This window comes from Lactuca serriola, chromosome 7 (genome assembly GCF_051521515.1).
Source record: "Lactuca serriola cultivar US96UC23 chromosome 7, Lser_US96UC23_V15, whole genome shotgun sequence".
Lineage (NCBI taxonomy): Eukaryota > Viridiplantae > Streptophyta > Magnoliopsida > Asterales > Asteraceae > Lactuca > Lactuca serriola.
This window is the reverse complement of record NC_136414.1, coordinates 170,147,308-170,164,671: the sequence shown is the minus strand read 5'-3', so window position 1 is coordinate 170,164,671 and position 17,364 is coordinate 170,147,308.

The window sequence follows — 17,364 nt, the reverse complement described above, 5'->3', positions numbered from 1 at the left end:
GATAAAAATGTGGGACTAATCTGCTGGATTAGGCTAATTCAATCGAAATAGGGAAAAAAGGGATCGGGATCTCCGTTTTCTTCAAGTCAAGAAAAAAAGAACAGCCGATCGAAGGAAAACAAGAAGCGGTCATGAGCCTTCGCAGGCGACATTCTCCAATCGAAAGACGAGGGAGGTCGTCGTCTCCGGGATTGGTGAGGCCGAAGCAACGTAGCTTCCCTCTTCTTGTCCCGCTGCGAGGCGTGAAGTCCGGGAGTCTCAAGCAGAAGTAGCACTGAAGCAGGCGTGTTTTCAGTGATCAATCGCGAGATGGATTATTGTCTCCGGGGTTCGACGGCCGAAGGGGAGAAGCAGCGAAGGGTCAGGTATCGCCAGCAGCAGCAGTGACGAAGGCGGGGTGTTGGCGTCGTTGCTCGATCTAAGGGTGAACGGGGAATGCAAGGAAAACTACCTATGAGGTGAACTCGAAGGGATAATGGTCCAATCGATGGAACAGATGGTGAGGAGGCGTTGGTCTCCAGCGATTTTAGGTAATGGATGGGGCTACTTCGGTCTTCGTCGTTTTTTTTTTTTTTTTTTTGATTGCTTCACAGTAATGAACAGAATCTAAGTGGGTGTTTGGGATTTAATTTTTGACAGAAAATGGATAGAATTGAGTTTGTGTTTGGGTTTGATTGTTTGACATAAATCGATGGATGAAATTTGTGTTTGGGTTTTGCCTTTGATTGCAGGGAAAGAAGATAGATCAACACAAGGATATCTAGGGTGTTTGGTTTTGGTTCCTGGCTAAAAATCAAAGAAGAATAAAGAACACTAACAAAAGATATTCAAGGTTGTTTTGATTTTGAGTTTTTTGATAGACACCAATAGGGGAAATGGGTTTGATGTTCTTAGTCCATTTTTGAGATTGGATCGATCATTATCAGTATACAATACCATACTTGTATAGAAATATCATTGTTTATGTAAATTTTACGGGTTCAATTTACAAAGGGAAAGCAAACACTCAATTAGCTGTACAAAGTATAACTTAGAAAGGGAACACTGAATCAGTCGTACAAAATATAGCTTAGAATAATTTGGTTGTCGTTATTTATGTCTTTATTTATTTATTTATTATTTGTATTTGGTAGATTAAATACATGTATTAGTGTATGTGCTGTAAAATAGTAATTTTCTGTACATTAAAATTTTTGGAATTGTATATAAAATCTTCAATTTGATTTTTAATGGTATAAAATACTATTGTAGCATGGGTGCAAGTATGCATTATATGTAATTCATTTGAACGTATGTTTTTCTCTCATCCATATTAATGTGTATAATATAAGTGTTCAAATTCTCATATATGTAACAATTGGTATTTGGAAAAATGACATAATTTATATAAATATTTATATATATATTTATTATTGTTATAAAATTTTAATTATATAGCATATAAGCATTTTGATTACAGGACTAATTAGAATTTTTTAAGTCGCAGACGACACCAAAATATATATATATATATATATATATATATATATATATATATATATATATATATATATATATATATATATATAATGGCATTGTGATTACAAAACTTATAAACATTTTTCAAAATAATAACTACAATACATTTTATATATATTTATTTATTGTGATGTCTACCTCGATTTTTGTGTCCTTTTATCGATTCATATAAATTTTCTAAAAATGTCTGCTTAATGTGTAGATTGTGGTAATTCCAAAAATGCACACGGAACTGAGTTATGTTATACTGGTCTCCGTGAAATAACAAATTAAGTTTTGCGTTTAACTATACTGAAAATGTCTGATTTTTTTTTTTAACTTTTACAAATACTTTATCAAAAATATTTCAAATATGAAATTGAATATTAGGCCACAACCTGAGTCCAAAAAACATTTCGGAATTTCTATATGAGGTATGCAAGTCCCTCAACGGATAGAAACAGTTTTAGCGATTTTAAGAAAATAAGTATTATACTGGTTTTGGATTTTTAAAAGGTCGTATGTTTTGCATACGAACTCCGTTTTGGACGTTCTTTATATTTTTCGAATCAAGGAAATACGTACTACGAGACTAGAGCGTTTGTATTTCTCATAATTACTTAATGCAAAAATTTCAGATTTTCAGACGTATTCCTAAGGTTGCAGTTTGAGCTATTTGACTTGTTTGTCATATTACATATTTGGAAGTAAGATACCGCTTGGTATTTTATAATAGTTGAGATAACTCATTTGTTTTACATTAGATTCACTAAAACTAAATAAATCAAATTACCAAAATATTTATTGTGAACTTGACCGTTCACACTCTTTGACATAAATTCCGGGATATCACATTACATCCCCGTTAATGGAATTTCATTTCGAAATTATTATATTCAAGAATATTTTGCTCCATTATCGTTTTGTTCCATTATCGTTTCGTTCCATTAGTGGGGGGTGCACCGTTAAAAAAATTGCGGATACTTTTGTTTCATTTGGTCCTCACGTTCCTAAGTAAACTTCGGCACTCTACAAGAGTTCCATTGGGAGTTTGCTATAGGAATACCGATTTTTTTAGGCTTTTGATTTCTTGATCCACGATCTCCACTGGTTCCTTTACCAAGTGAAGTTTAGTGTTGACCTGGATCTTATGGAGAGGAAAGACAAGGTTCTCATTAGAGAGATACTTTTGAAATTACATACATGGAAGGTGTCGTGAACTTTATTTAGTTCTTGAGGTGAATTGATTTTGTAATCCATCAGACCAATCTTTGCGAGGATTTTACAAGGACCGATATAACGGGGGTTTATTTTACCTCGTTTCCCAAATCTAATGACATTTTCTATAATGCGACCTTCAGTAGGACATGGTCTCTTACTTTGAATTCTAAGGATTGGCGTCTTAAGTCAGCATGGCTTTTCTGACGACTACATGTGGCAATTAATCTTCATTTACTTGAACGATCTTCTACGTAGTTTCATGAATAATCCCATTCTAGTCAGTAAAGTATCTCCGCATGCTTTTTTTCTTTTGCTAGTTGGGTATCTCCAACTTCTGTCCAACATATCGGAGAGCGACATCTACGTCTGTACAAGGCCTCGAATGGCAGGGCCTTTATGCTAGTGTGCTAAATGTTGTTATATGAAAACTCAACTAGTGGTGAGTGAGTATTTCATGCATTCCTGAAGTCAATCCCACAAGCAGAGCATGTCCTTCAAAGTTTGAATCATTCATTCGTTTGAGGATAATATGCAATACTCACGTTGTGATTGGTTTCTAGGAACCCTTGTAACGATTGCCAAAATCTGGAAGTATATATGTTATATCAGTCCGAGATAATAGATATTGGCATACTGTGGAGTCTGACTACTTCTCTGAGATAGGTCTTGGTGTGTTTCTCCATCTTGTCGGTTTCTCTGATGGCTCGGAAATATGGGGACTTGATTAAATAGTCAACCATAACGCAAAGGGCGTCATAATCGTCTGAAGTTCTTGGCAACTTTGTTATGAAGTCCATGGTTATTCGTTCTCTTTTCTATTTTTCGATTGACGGTTGTTGTAGTACTCCTTATGAATTTTGATACTCTACTTTGACTTTGGAGAAAGTCAAGCCGTTACTATTATAGGTGGCAATCTCTTTGTTAATGTTGGGTTACCAATAAATCTTCTTGAGATCTAGATACATCTTATCTGATCCGAGACATATTGAATATCTCAATTTATGAAATTCGTTTGGAACTAGACTCCTAACTTCACAAAACTTTGGTTTCCAAATTAGGTTCAAGAAATATCACATTCTGTCTTCCTTGAGGTCGGACTGTTTTTCATACCTCGTAGGTTTTCTTCTACGATACTCTTGGGTTTGAGTGCTTCTAGTTGAGCATCACTAATTTGGGTGGTGAGACTGTATGGACGGTGAACACGACACACTTTGTTCAGGAGAGGTAGTGTCTCCAAATCTTTAAGGTAAACACTACAGCTCTTAACTCTAATTAGTGGGTAATGTAGTTGGTTTTGTTTGGCTTGAGTTGTCTGGACGCATATGCAATGACATTATTCCTTTGGATTAGTACGTATCCTAACCTTTGGTGAGGGACGTTGCAGAACACTACAAAGTCTTTTGTTCCTTCTGGATGAGACAAAATTGGTGCACTACACAACAATTGTTCAATTTCCAGAAGGAAAACTCTTGTCTGTCTCCCTAATCGAACTTTTTGTCCTTTTTGGTTAGAGTAATGAAAGGGTCGGCTGTCTTGAAGAAGTTCTCAATGAATCTCTGCTAATAGTTTACAAGTCCTAGGAATTGGCATACTTCGGTTGGTGTATTTCTTCAGTCCGGATGGCATAACCAGAAACTTGTAGTGATTTTACCGAGTCTTGAATGTCGTGTTTGGAATGTATGATTCTTACACTCTGAGTTGGTGGTAGCCGGATCTTATATTGGCCCTTAACTGGTAACGAGACCCTTATAGTTGTCCAAACAGGTCATCGATCCTCGAAGGTGGATATCAGTTCTTGCTAGCGAGTTTTCTCCACTCTCGATAGTCGATGAACATCCTGAAAGATCCATCCTTATTTTTGACAACAATATAGGGAATCCTCATGGAGAGAATCTTGGCCAGATAAGGCCTTTGTCCATAAGTTCTTGGAGTTCACTGGATAGTTCTTGCATTTCTGAAGAAGCCATACAATAGATCTTGTCACTCGTGTTGCACCCAGGATTACGTTGATTCCGAATTCGACCTGTCTGACTGGAGGTACTCCAGGTAAATCCTCTGAAAACACATTTGGGTAGTCGCGCACTTGGCGTATGTCTTTTATTTCCTTACCCTTGTCTTTCATATCTACCTCGTGGGCCAAGAAAACTAAGAATCTCTTATGCAAATTGCCTTCATTCAAGAGATGATCCTTAGATTCTTTTTTGATTTTCCTTTGTAAATCACAAGGGTTTCATTGTTTGGTAAATATACTCAGACGACTTTTCCGTAACACGATATCTTAGTTTGATGATGTGATAACCAATCCATTGCGATGATCACTTCGAAACTTCCAAAAGTTGTGGTTATTAGGTTAACGTGAAATACGTGGTTATTCAGGGCCTTTTCGTAAAACTTAGAGGTGTGACCTTTTAAGTTATAGATGTTGCAGACAATGTAATTTCCGACATGATGAAAATTGCACTTGGTACAGTGGGTTAAAGTTCTAAATTATTGTTTTGATGGAGTGAAAGTGTTTATAATTACAGTGTACTCAACCATAGGTTTTGGATTGGGTTTGTGGTGCTTGGAGTTCCCTTTTGATTTGCCATGGGGCTTCCTTTTCTATACTCCCAACCATGTTCTTTTCAGTTTGTGGGGTCATGGTACCCAGACAGATACATTGTTCATTCATTTGATAGGTCAATTGCTTAGCACTGTCAAAGGTAGTGGGTTTGGATATAGTAAGCAGACCTTGAACAGCTGAAGCTAATCCCCAGATGTACCTTTCAGTCTCTTTGTATTACGGTTTAACCATTCATGGGAAAAGGTTTGCGAGGTCATTAAATAGCGAGGTGTAGGAAGTCACCTCCAATCCTTTTATGGCAAGGTTCCAAATTATAGAGGGTGAATTGAAATCCTACCGATTTCAAACGATAGAAAGAGAACTGAAACCCTACCGATTTCAAACGATAGAGGGAGAAGTTTGGAGGTTACTGAGTGATCGATGGAGAACTATGGGTCACTCTGCTACGACGGTAGCAGAGCTATTGGTTCTTTGTTCTACTTTGCGTTTAGGAAAATAGGAAAATATGAACGTTATCCCATATTTTAAGTATTTTTAAAACGTATATGTTGCTTTGGAATTGATATATGGTTTCTAAGGTACTAGGTTTCTGTGTCAAATAGTGAAAACATCCTTCAATCTCTAAAACTTTCAACCATTGTAGTCTGTCAAACTCCTTACTCAAGGTTGGTTGTTCACCGGCCCGGCCATAGAGAACATTGGCATACGTTCCAGGTTTATTTATGGTATGTCTTATGTTTGGTACTAACCTTAATTAAGTCGTTTGACCTAAAGGGTTGAGTTGGTAGTTTTAATTGGAGGCATGTTAGAATTTTATTAAGTGTTCTCATTGTGGGTCAGAGTATGTACAACTGTTATAAATTATTGTTGGTGGGTTTGTAGTATTATTAAATTTTGTTTTGTACTCCAAGACTACCAATTACAGACAATGGCCAGACAGGAAACACCGGAGGGCAAGACCATTCTAGCAATGAATCCGTTCTGAAATCCAACAACCCTATGCGGCCCTTCAAACCAGATTCCCCCATAAACTAAGTAGTCAAGAAGTAGTGTAATATATATTAATAATACTTTTATTAGAAGCTAGTTGTTATAGTTGTATTCCTATTTCCGGGATACGAATTATTTATAGCAAATTTAGCTTTGATACCAATATGTCACACCCCCGGACGAGGCGGCGGAATACGCCGGGCTGTGCGACTATGTTCATGGATCACAGGTAAACTGAATATATAGCACAAGTACAAAATAAACAAAATAGTAAATATGTTCCATCTTTATATTTGAATACAAGGTGTTTACAAATAATAAAAATAATACATGAATTGCCTTAACAGATAGGCATATAATACAACAATAAGTAAACTATGTCACCTATAATCCAGTCCATCTTGAATGTCTGTTAAGTAGTTTTCTGAGAATACATGTAGTTTTGAGTGTCAACACAAGGTTGGTGAGTGTTACAGGTTTTCTGCTAAAAGCAGTAATACTTTTAATAAGTTCAAAAAGTATTATCTTTGTACATATAACAATAGTTAAGACAGTGTTTGCAATAAGTCCTTAAAATTCCAAAATGTATTTTGGTATAAGTAAATCCATACTTTAAACTGTGTTTGTAATAAATCCTTGAAATCCAAAATGTATCTTTCGTATAAGTGAATCCGTACTTTAAACTGTGTTCGTAATAAACTTTTGAATATCCTTGAAAACAATATTGTTATGTTACATAAGTAATTCCATACTTAGAAATAGTTTTGAAAGCAACCAAGCCCATGGTTGTAGTGTGTGTGTGAGAGAGAGATATTATAGTTAATGTTTTTAGTGAGTCCTATAACCGAGCTATGTGAGTTGATTGTATCTCTCTACAACGCTGCATTAGACGTTGTAGTAAAATTATAGACACATATCACCCGCTTCGATTGATCAGTCTAGGGTTGTAGCTAGCAACCGCAGGTGGGGAAATGAACCCCATATAGATATATACATATGTTGATGGGTTTTAGCCATAAGAACATCATATGTGCTCATACAAACCCTAATGCTTGGATCTAGGTTTCTCTATTGTACATGCAAGTCATCCAAGACTTTAAACCCTAGATCTAGCATATGATAATCAATATTAAGATAATAATGGGTTTAAGATATTACCTTGATTGTTATGTAGCAATAACAATCTCAAATCCTCCTTGTAATTGATGGGATTTGTACAAACAATCCTATGTGTGCATGCAACCCTAGAATTGGATCTATGTTTTCACTATTAGATACACAACATTATGAACACATAAAGAAACCCTAATTTAATTATTAAATCAAGAGTTTTAATATTTAAAATATTAATTTAAATGGCACAAATTCGAAAATTTTAAGAGAGATTAAAACTAAATTGTTTTAAAAAGTTTCAAAACTTGCCCTCAAGTTTTGGAATTTAAAAGTTGATTAAAAGTTTAATTAGGATGTTAAATTCTAAAACCCTAGTATTGTTTTGAAAAGGTTCAAATTACACCCTTATGGTTTTATTAATTAATTAAGGTGTATAATTAAAAGAAGTTTAATAAATCCATAAAAGTTTTGGTTTACAATTAAAAATATAATTGTTATATTTGACCACCTAGTATTTTAAAGTGTAAAACACACCCTATACTATATATAATATTAAAAGTCTAACATTATATATATGAATGAGTAAAAGTCATTCTTACCGTTAGTAGGCCTCATTCACAAAGCTGGTCTATAAGGGGTGTTTAAGGAAATTGCCTATAAAATGGCGATTGAATGGGTATCCACTCTTACCCACCGCACTCTTGACTAGTGGAGGGTCGTTAGCCGAATGGGTAGGATAGGACGAAATCTTCCATTCTAAGTATAATGAATTATTAAAGTAACTAAATGTTTTCATAAAATTCCCAATCTTAGTTACTTAGGCAAAAGTGAATTGATGCAATTCCATGAAATTACACTTTGTACCCTTGCGAAGACGTTAGTGGAGCGTGTGTGGTTTACCGGCACACTAAATGGTTCTAAGTAAAGCTAGCAAAGGGTGACTCAATGTTTGTCATAGTTCGGTGGAGCGTGTGTGGTTTACCGGCACATCGAATAGATGACTGTAACATGTGAGGGCACCATGTAAGTTTGCATGGTTATTCACACCCGCTTTGTGATCCTCGGCATCCCAGTCACAAACAAGAGGGGCATATCGAGATTTAAACATGCCATTGAAAGTTCAATGAATCTCAAAGGATCTAGGAGTTTTCATAGATTTAAAACTTAAATTCTTTTTCATTTTTCGTGGTGGAAATTAGTGAATCGTCATTCACTTACCTTCAAATATTCTGCAATTAGGGTTACGGCATCCCTCTCCCGAGTTGTAGAATATTGTGTTGGGTCCTAGCCTTAGTAACTCATTTGGGTGATTTACTAAGGACTCAATCAATCAACTAACTTGAATTCATTTTCTCCCGTTTTGTAGATGTCAAAGTTCGACAACTATGGTCTTCCCAAATCCCGTGGAACAAGCTTTCCACATGAAGATGATATTCCACGATTCGATCGAGGAACAAGAGATCATACTTCACTTCCTCCTCCTCCTCCGATTATTCTCCCTAACCCACAAGTTCGAAGGCTTGAAAAGTTCAAGATCACTCAAGCCCTTTTGGCAAGTAAACATAAAGAAGGAAATTCGGTGTGTGCACACGTCATAGGGATGAAGTCACACATTGATAGGTTAAGAATGTTGGGATCCGTTGTCTGTGAGGAAATGGCTGTTGATTGGGTTCTTCAGTCACTTCCTAACTTGTATAGTGAGTTCGTAAGAGAGTACTATATGATGAACCACGACGTGACCCTTATAGATCTCACATATATGCTTATTGCTGCTGAATCAGCAATGGTTTGGCGCAATAGAAAAGCAAAGTTGATTGGTGAATCTGCCTTCAAGACCTCTATGGATATAGATAATGGCAACGAAAGACATGCTATGATCGAAAAGTTTGATCATAAGAGAAAGGCAATGTCTGAAGTAGTTCCATGTCATGTTCCAAAAGAGTCAATTTGCTGTTATTGCCAAGAGAAAGGGCATTGGAGACTAAGCTGCCCTATTTACCTAAGAGATCTAAGAGATGGGAGAGTCAAAACGTATGGCTTTGCTTTAGGTAAAATCCATTGACTAACTCTTTTAAGCTTCTATTCTAGATTCTTAATACATAATGTGATAAGATTACAATTGATGTTTTGTAGGATCGAAGAAAAGAAAGGAAGTTTAAGGGAAGAAGTGAGCAAAATCTAACCGTGAAGGAATGGATTTCGATCGCATTTCTCGAAGATTAGATTCTTGAGCTACTACTTAGAGTTAGAATTAGATTGCTAAGAAAGATGTATTAGCATAGTTTTTCAATGAATTGCATTGTAAGGACAAAAATTTTTCCGCAATAAAATAAATTTTGATTTTATATTATTTATTTATCCTTGCAATGGCGTATATGAAAAATTGATGTTTGGATGTTTCTATTGTTAGCAATAATGGATTTGGTTCTTATTATGTTATTTATGGACAGTCGAGAATTTACCAAATAGGGAGAGTTTCTCATCGCCCAAGTTTCAATTGGACAGAAATTTGGAATCATGCAACTTGGTTGCACGATGAATGAGAAATTTCACATTTGGAAATTAGACTAATTCATTGACAAAGTGTCAAGTGAAGGACTAGGAGATCGAGCACACAAAGTTGCATGTTGATCAAGTCCACCATAAGAGTAAATGTGATTATACTTACAAGATTAAGTGTAATTCTAGATTGATTGAAAAAAGGTTTAAATCAATAGTAGAACGAATAAGAAGAATCAAGTAGGCAGAAAGATAAAAGTTTCTCCATTCTAAGAAGAACGGAGAGTACCTTTTATGCTTTATGATGGGTCTTAATGATTAAGAACCATATCTCAATTGATCCTCTAAGTGAGTCTTAGTACAATTGTATGTCTAAGAAGAGGAATCAAGTATTGAAGAAATGGTTAAATCAAGAAGTCAATCATACTTCGTTCCAAAAACAAGTCTTAGAGTTAAGATTGTGAAATTGAGTGATAAGTATTAAGAAGGTTTATAACATTCATCAAATGTGGAAAGTTGTGATGTCTTGGATAAGACAAAGACCAACTAGGACCAATTTATGAAGTGTTTGATAAAAGCTACACTAACTCTTGAATATTTGTTTGTCAAGAAATGGTTGTTGACAAGAGAATCTTATATGTCAAGGAGTCAGTGGGAGTCTTAATGGTCTTGAAAGGTTTCAAGAACAAATCAAATAAACCTTATCGATCATCACTAGCACACGAGTTGAGGTTTACAACCTATCGTGTTGACATTATTTTGTTTATGTGCCAATCCAATCGAGTTAATTATGCATGTGAATCCTATGAGTTCTCATTTGAATGCATAAAAGGCAAGGACCTTGATCAATGGAAAGTACATTGATAAGAAAAGGTGAGCTGCTTAACGACTTGAAAAACATGGTGGGCAGCTGTGCTACCGTAAGGCAAGAAATCGAGATTAAGAAAGTTCGATCCATATGAGTTTGAATTTGTCGTAAACTTTGTTTTTAACAAATTCACATGGATAGGAACAAATACACCGTTTAAATCTAAGTGTCATAAGATTTCATCCTTCATGAAAATGATTGTGAGGAAATGCTTTCACTAAGAAAGATTTAAGAAGATAGTGATTGTAAAATTGCATTCTCGAATTCGATTATGGTTACGGTATCCCTTTCCATAATTTGAATTATGAGGTTTGGCAATTAGTCTTAAGTGTTTAGACACACATATGAACTATCGAAGGCAAAGGTGTATAAGTTCAAGAAGCCTTGATAAAAGATTATCAAAGCACTAAGTATGAGAAACATGAACTTAAGAAATTCAATAAGCATTGTTTTTCTGAAAGTTAAGCTGTTTCTGAATACATGTCGAAGCTAGTGGGAGCATAAGTGTTATGTTTATAATAATCATCATGATAGTGTGAGAATAAAAGTTATGATTATATGATTATTAAGGCACCTATTGCAAGTTGACAATATTAATTATAGAAAACAAGAGTTATACCTTGCAAAGTCGTAAGGGTTGTAATGTTGTTTTGCTATAATTAAGGGAGATAATATTATGCTTCATTTCAAATCTAAAGGATTAGGTTGAGAAATGTTAATAAATTTAGTCAAAGGTAAATAGTGTGTTATTAAATTTTCGATTATGATTACGGGATTCCTCTTCACAATTCGAATTTTGAGAACATAGCAAATAAAACATTATGCGTCGTGTCCCATACGCTTCGAGTATAGGATCGATTGCAAATGCTTTAATGTTTGACCATTCTAAAATTTTCCAAATGTCTAGCGCATTTAGAGGGAAAAAGGACTAGAATCGGTTTAGACTAAAATAATTAAACAACTATCAAAGGACAATCCAAGTTCGACGAGGATTGGTTGCTTGTGAGTAGTTGGAAGTATAGTATTGGAAGATATGGAAATGTTTTCATATTGGATGGACCATATCGACATTATTAGGAATAGATAAGATTCTATTAAGAATAAGTTGTCATATGGAAAATATGGAAATGTATCCACATTGGGAATTGAATATTGATAATCTATGACTAGATTAGAAACTTTTATGCAAAAGGATGTTCAAAGAAATGTACTTTGAGTGAGTGACATCATATCTAAGGAATTGTCTTGTAACAATTTCCGATAAAAGACTTTGTAATATCATTGGCAATAGTCTTTGTGACTTTTGTGCAGTGACATTACGAAAGTATAAGTTGCATAGAATGTTAGAATCTAGCATATTCTATAAGTAGCAAGAATTTGATATTCTTTCACTTATGAAAAGGATTTGGAGTTGTGAAATGAGAATGATTGGAAATGTGTTCAATGTGATCTATTTCACAAAGTAAGAACCATAGGTAAACATTGTGTGCATGCTAGGAGCATGGGACAAGTGTTGTAATTCAAGTAAGAAGTTGATTACCCGAAACGACAAATAATGAGTAATCAATATGGTGATAAATAAAAGGTGTTTTATTTATACTCAAAGGTTTGAGGCCATATGGGATTAGTATTATTCTTGTGTTTCACATTTGCATGTTTTGACTTCCAGAATAATTGAGTTTATTAAGAATAATCGAATTAATCGAACGAGCCACAGTCATTCATATGTTGGAAGTAGATGTGAATGAAGACTGTCGTGAATTGGTGTGTGGATTGTCTAAAGAGCATTAGACATAAGCAAATGTTTGCTGCAACGTTCATGAGTGCTTATGAATATGAATTTTAGCATTGGATTAAACCCACGCTCACTTGGATCACTCCATGAATTGTATCACGAGTGATTGGTGAGACAATAACATCTTATATTCTTGAAACCGAGATGTGTGAGTTGTATCTTGCGAATCGGTTGCACATTGATAATATGTAAACGCACTAGTAACTTGGTGTTATAAAACATATTGGTGTGTGTGATTTGGTGAGTGAGTGCAAGCAAGCATTGAATCAAAGTTTATCCGTTCCTTTTATCCAAAGAAGGATAAAAGCGATATCTTTGGGCCCCTCGATGATTTAGTGATGACAAACGTAAATGCTCGGCCGGGCTAGGGCTAATTTGATTTATTCAATTAGTCAGTCGTCATAAATCGGAAGTCAAGAAATAGTACATAAAGAATGATTATAAATCATGTCTTACGATATTTAGAATGGAGGAATATATGATCCTTTATCTAAAGGACACGCGTATCTGATAGGATCAGAGTTGACAGCGGCTTTGGAAAGCTACGATTGCAGATCAGGATCTGAAGTCATACGCATAATAGTTATTAGACTTATCCAAGTGGGAGACTGTTGGATTAGTGTCTAAGTCCATAACTATTTTGGTATGTACTTGACCCGATGGTGCATGGTCCTTTTGGGTTGCCTTTACCAAAGCAACTTGATTGGAGAAATAAATAAAGAGAGAGGTTATTATGATTTATTAATATGTTATAAGAATAATATATTAAAGGAGAAATCATATTTGTTTAATTAATATTGGTCAATAATTAATTAAGAATTAATTTTGTGATCAAATGTAATTAATTAAACTAGAGGGGCTGAATTGTAATTATGTGATAGCTACAAAATATGGTAATGGTTATAATAAATATGGGTTGAACGAATTCAAGGAGATAAGGATCCTTGAAATCGTCCAAAGGATAAAAGATAAGGGTTTTGAAGGCTTATCTTATGGTTGCTTGGTGGGCAAGCAACTAGATAAGGATAAAGACTGAAACCTAATCTCTACACCTATATAAATAACCCTAAGGCCATAAGAATTCGTCGATGCCTTGTCTAGGGTTCCTAGAAACGAATTTTATACCTCTTCCCTCTCTCTCTTGCTTCTTCATTTGCTCTTGGTGTTTGTGAACCATTAGAGGAGTGACACTTGTGACTCTAAGCCTTCCAAAGTCAATACAAGGAGATTTGGGATTGTTATTGCTACATAACAATCAAGGTAATATTATAAACCTATTCTTATGTTAATATGATTACTTATATGCTAGAATTAGGGTTTCTTTATGTGTTGATAATGTTGTGTATCTAATAGTGAAAACATAGATCCAATTCTAGGGTTGCATGCACACATAGGATTGATTGTACAAATCCCATCAGTAATGACTTTAGAAAGCTTAAAGTCATAATTGTCACTCCTCTAATGGTTCACAAATACCAAGAGCAAGAGGATGAAGAATAAGGAGAGTGGAGGCTGCCCAAAACGTGTGGAAACCCTAATCAACAAGTTCACCACGTTTTTGAGCCTTAAGGGTCCTTTAAATAGTGAGGCTATTAGGGTTATCTAATAAGGAAATCCTAATTTGGATGCTTAAGCCCTAAGAAACCCATAAACTCCTTCCTTAAAGGCCTAGGACGATTTCTAATGGGTTTCCCCATAGAATCCGTCCACCCCTTTAATATGGAGTCCATTAGCTCAATATTCAACTATCAAACAATTGACAGTTCTAGTCCCTTAAGTTCAATTAATGTATTTTAGCCACAAAATTAATTCCTAATTAATTATTGACTAATATTAATTAAACAATATGATTTCTCCTTTAATATATCATTCTCATAATATATCAATAAATCATAATTAATCATTTCTCTCCAGAATTCATCCTATCTAGTTGCTTTGGTGAAGGCAACCCAAAAGGACCATGCACCATGAGGTCAAGTACATACCAAAATAGTTATGGACTTAGACACTAATCCAATAGTCTCCCACTTGGATAAGTCTAATAACTATTCTGCGTACGACTTCAGATCCTGATTTGCAATCCTAGCTCTCCAAAGCCGCTGTCAACTCTGATCTTATCAGATGCACGTGTCCTTTAGATAAGGGATCATATATTCCCCCATTATAGATATCATATAGATATGAGACATGAAATATAATCATTCTCTCTATACTGTTTCCCGATTTCCGATTTATGATGACTGACAACAGACTACAATTGAACACATCAATTTAGTCCCGGCTTGGCCAAGCGCTTAGGTACCATCACTAAATCATCGAGGGGCCCAAAGATATAACTTTTATCCAACTTTGGATAAAAGGAATGGATAAACTTTGACTCAATGCTCACTTGCACTCACTTACCGAATTACACACAACAATATGTTTTATAACACCAAGTTACTGGTGTGTTTACATATTATCAATGTGCAACCGACTCGCAAGATACAACTCACACATCTCGGTTTCAAGAATATAAGATATTATCGTCTCACCTATCACTCGTGATAAAATCCATGAAGTGATCCGAGTGAGCGTGGGTTTAATCCAATGCTCAAGTCATATTCATAAGCACTCATGAACGTTGCAGCAAACAATTTCTTATGTCTAATACACTTTAGACAATCCACACACCAATTCACGACAGTCTTCATTCATACCTACTTCCAACATATGAACGACTGTGGTCCGTTTGAATAATTTGACTGTTCTGAACCAATTAAATTATTCAGGAAGTCAAAACATGCAAAGTGAAACACAAGAATAATACTAATCCCATATGGCCTCAAACCTTTGAGTATAAATAAAACACCTTTTATTTATCACCATATTTATTACTCATTATTTGTTGTTTCGGGTAATCAACTTCTGTCCCATGCTCTTAGCATGCACACAATATTTACCTATGGTCCTTACTTTGTGAAATAGGTCAAATGAACACATTTCCAATCACACTCATTTCACAACTCCCAATCCTTATCACAAGTGTAAGAATATCAAATTCTTGCTACTTATAAAATACGTTAGATTCTAACATTTTATGCAATGATCCTTTTGTAATGTCACTGCACTAAGGTCACAATGACTATTGCCAATGAATTACAAAACTCTCTATCGGAAATTGTTCCAAGAAAATTCCATAGATGTGATGTCTCTCAATCAAAGTACATTCCTTTGAACATTCTTTTGCATAAAAGTTTCTAATCTAGACATAGATTCTCAATATCCAACTCCCAATATGGAAACCTTTCCATACTTACCATATGACAACTCATTCTTAATAGAATATTATCTATTCATAATAATGTCGATATGCTCCATCCAATATCATACTTCCAACTACTCACAAGCGACCAATCCTTAGCAAGCTTTGGCTCGTCCTTTGATAGTTGTTTAATTATCTTAGTCAAAACCGATTCTAGTACTTTTTCCCTCTAAATGCGTTAGACATTTGGAAAATTTTAGAATGGTCAAATATTATAGCATTTGTAACCGATCCTATACCCGAAGCATATGGGACACGATGCATAATGTATTACATAAAGATATGATACTTTATCAATCTTCTGCCATAATATTTTATATGCCTCGTTCTTACAATTCGAACTATGAAGAGGGATACCGTAACCATAATCAAAATTTAAGAACACACTATGTATCCTTGACTAAATCTATTAACATTCCACAACCTAAACTTTTAGATTTGAAATGAAGTACAATAGTCTCTCCCTTAATTATAGCAAAACAACTATTCAACACTTACGACTTTATAAAGTATAACTCTTGTTTTCTATAATTAATATTGCTAACTTGCAATACTTGCCTTAATAATCATACAAGCATAACATCTATGCTCCCACTATCACGATGATTATTATAAACATAACACTTATGCTCCCACTAGCTTTGACATGTATTCAGAAACAACTTAACTTTCAGAAAAACAATACCTATTAAATTTCTTAAGTTCATATTTCTAATACTTAATGCTTTGATAATCTTTTATCAAGCCTCTTAGTCTTATACACCATTGCATTAGATAGCTCATATGTGTGTCTAAACAATTCAGACTAATTGCCAAATCTCATAATTCGAATTATGGAAAGGGATACCGTAACCATAATCAAATTTGAGAATACAATTTTACAATCGCTATCTTATTAAAATCTCTCTTAGTGAAAGCATTTCCTCACAGTCATCTTCATGAAAGAGGGAATCTTATGACACTTAGATTTTAATGGTGTATTTGTTCTTATCCATGCGAATTTGTCAAAACCAAAGTTTGCGACAAATCCAAACCCTTATGGACCGAAATTTTCTTAACCTTGAACTCTTGTCTTATGGTAACACGGCTTCCCACCATGTCTTCCAAGTAGTTAAGCAGCTCACCCTTTCTTATCATTGTACTTTTCATTGATCAAGGTCCTTGCCTTTTATGCATTCAAATGAGAACTCATAGAACTCACATGCATAATTAACTCAATTGGAATTGCATAGAAACCAGATAGTGTCAACACGATAGGTTGTAGACCTCAACTCTTGTGCTAGTGATGATCGATAAGGTTTATTCTTGGTAAGTTCTTGAACCTTTTCAAGACCATTAAGCCTCCCACTGACTCCTTGGCATATAAGATTCTCTTGTTAATAAACATTTCTTGACAAAAAAATATTCAAGAGTTAGTGTAGCTTCTATCAAGACAGAACACTTCATAAAATTGGTCCTAGTTGGTCTTTGTCTTATCCAAGACATCACAACTCTCCACATTTGATGAATGTTAT